A 2,500-nucleotide genomic window follows, 5' to 3' on the forward strand; every position below is an offset into this window, starting at 1 on the left:
ATATGTGTCTGGGGAAGATTGTTTACACTTGGTTCTCCTCCTCGAATGGCGTAATACTCAAATACAAAAATTTCCAGCTCGGACTTTTCTCGCCCCGTTGGAGGATCTGCGGTGGTGTTCCTGGCCGGGGTTGAGGAGCTGGGTCGTCCTAGGCCTATCGACAGGAGAGTTCTTGATGTGGCTGGAAATGGAAATGGTTGGATGGAAATGGAAATTGTTGGTTGGAAATGGGAGTTCTTGAATGGAAATGAAAATTGTTGGGTTTAAATACAAGTTTTTAGGTGTATATGGAATTGGTTGGCTGGAAATGGAAATTCTTGAATGGAACTGGAAATTGTTGGCTGGAAATAGAAATTGTTGGATGGAAATGGACATTATTTCATAGACAGTGGAAAGTTATGGCTGGAAATGAAATGGTTAGATGGAAATGGAAATCACTTGTGATGGGGGACCTTAAAAGTGGCCCATTCAAAGGTGTAATGCAGTGACCTCATGCTTCATTGATCTACAATAACACACTCTTTGAAAGTGTGTTAGGAGCTATCTTCTGAGGGTGTGTTAGCATGCAGTGTTGTAGGGTCAGCTGTGATTATCTGGATCTTACTCATGGTGAAAAATTTGTAGACATTTGCAACTGAAGGTTTAGGATTTTTTGTCGCTTTCTTCTGCGTGTAGGAACCAACTGTGATATTTTTTTTTTATAGTAATATTAGTGTTACAGGGTGTGAGTCCTTGTACTAAATTTTGAATAAGGATTTGTAGTTAAACCAATTTTATGGTATGTTTTGTACTATGAGAAGTGGAATGAGTTTGGATTACTGTCTGAATCTCTCATGTCGTGTATTAGTTGCTCTTAATTGCGTTAAGCACATCATTATTGTGGTTTGAGGCACATGGGCACAAAAAGTTTAGTGTTCTGTTTTATTAATCTGTGTCATGTGCATGATGGTTGCCAGTGAATAATTTTTATTTATTTAATTTTGGTGCAGTTCAGTAATTATGTTGGAACAATAATTTATTGAGAATCTGAATTAGATAAGGATTGAAACAGTAAGTAATCTATTAAAAACCCATAAAATGTGATTCTTTGTGTTGTTGATTATATTGCATTACAAAGAAAGTTTTTTATTTGCCGGTAGAATATGAGGTGGATTTTTAACGAATAAGATATTCATTATGGAGGAGATGGAAATAACCTTATTCGGTACCCCTTATTCTTTGATAAAGGCTGTCATCCATACTCCATTAGTAGTTTTGGTTGTTTGAATGATTGTGGAGAATTTTAGATACACAATTTATTTGCTTAGGTTATTAGTAATATTCTGGTTTAATGATATGGTTTTTGATTAATGAATCACGATTCTTTTCACTTAGGCGCAGTATTTTCTGTAAATGAATAATCATTAATGCTTGAAAAAAAGTCTGTTAGCATATCTATTTTTCATACTAATTATTTAAAATTATAAATGTTATACTCATTTACTTTCTTTAAACTGTTTTATCCAGTCATTTTTATGTTACACTATGTTCAGTCACTATTCTCTCACCTACTCACTTGACCAAACCCTACACACTTATCTGCTTTTTAACTCAATTGTGATTAAACACATTTCCAATTGATATTTCATTTAATCACCCACATCTAGAATTTTTCTGTCATCCACTGTCTGATGCTGATATGATTCCCATGTAGCCATTCATAGCTTGTTACAGATATAGAGGATTAGTCATATGGTGTACAAAGAAAGGTGAACAAATTTAGACAAGGTCAGCCTGATTGCCGTCAGTTGACTCCTAGGGTGAATTTAGAAGCCAAACAATGTAATGTCATTGTTGATAAAATGTTGGGAAAGAACTACCTTTTTCTTTTTTTATTATTTTTATTTTAGTGAGCTTATTCAGATGATGTGTTACATTGAGGGTGAGTCAGTTATGATTGATTTACGAGTGGAAATGTAACTTAGTTACTAACTTTCACTTCATTCTTAGTTCTGAACATGTTTTTTCAAAAGTGATTGACTAATTCATTAGTTCAGTCCTTAATCCCATAGTACTTCATATAGCTTCCCTTGATTCTCATCATTCATTCACTGCTCATTGCCTCAGTAAGTAAGATTTCTTATCATTATATAGCTTGATGATAATTTAATTCTTTGATAATATTCCTCCAAATAACATTCAAAGTTAGTGAGGTCTAGGATATCTCTCTCTCTCTCTCTCTCTCTCTCTCTCTCTCTCTCTCTCTCTCTCTCTCTCTCTCTCTCTCTCTCTCTCTCTCTCTCTCTCTCTCTCTCTCTCTCTCTCTCTCTCTCTCTCTCTCTCTCTCTCTCTCTCTCTCTCTCTCTCTCTCTCTCTCTCTCTCTCTCTCTCTCTCTCAATTGTAATTAATGGAATAAAGTGTTTCTCTCTCTGTCTCTCTCTTAATTGTAATTAATGGAATAAAGTGTTTTGACTTTGTCTCACTCTCACTCCCTCCTCCTCTCCCTCTCCCTCTCCCTCT

General features: G+C 35.4%; 1 protein-coding gene across 2 annotated transcripts in view; it reads left to right on the plus strand.

The window, feature by feature from the left end:
* Positions 1 to 2,500, plus strand: part of LOC113807197 (protein lin-9 homolog) — a 31,790-nt gene that overhangs the window by 317 nt on the left and 28,973 nt on the right. The gene's annotated exons all lie outside the window — the stretch shown is intronic.

This window comes from Penaeus vannamei, chromosome 30 (genome assembly GCF_042767895.1).
Source record: "Penaeus vannamei isolate JL-2024 chromosome 30, ASM4276789v1, whole genome shotgun sequence".
NCBI classification, from domain to species: Eukaryota; Metazoa; Arthropoda; class Malacostraca; order Decapoda; family Penaeidae; genus Penaeus; species Penaeus vannamei.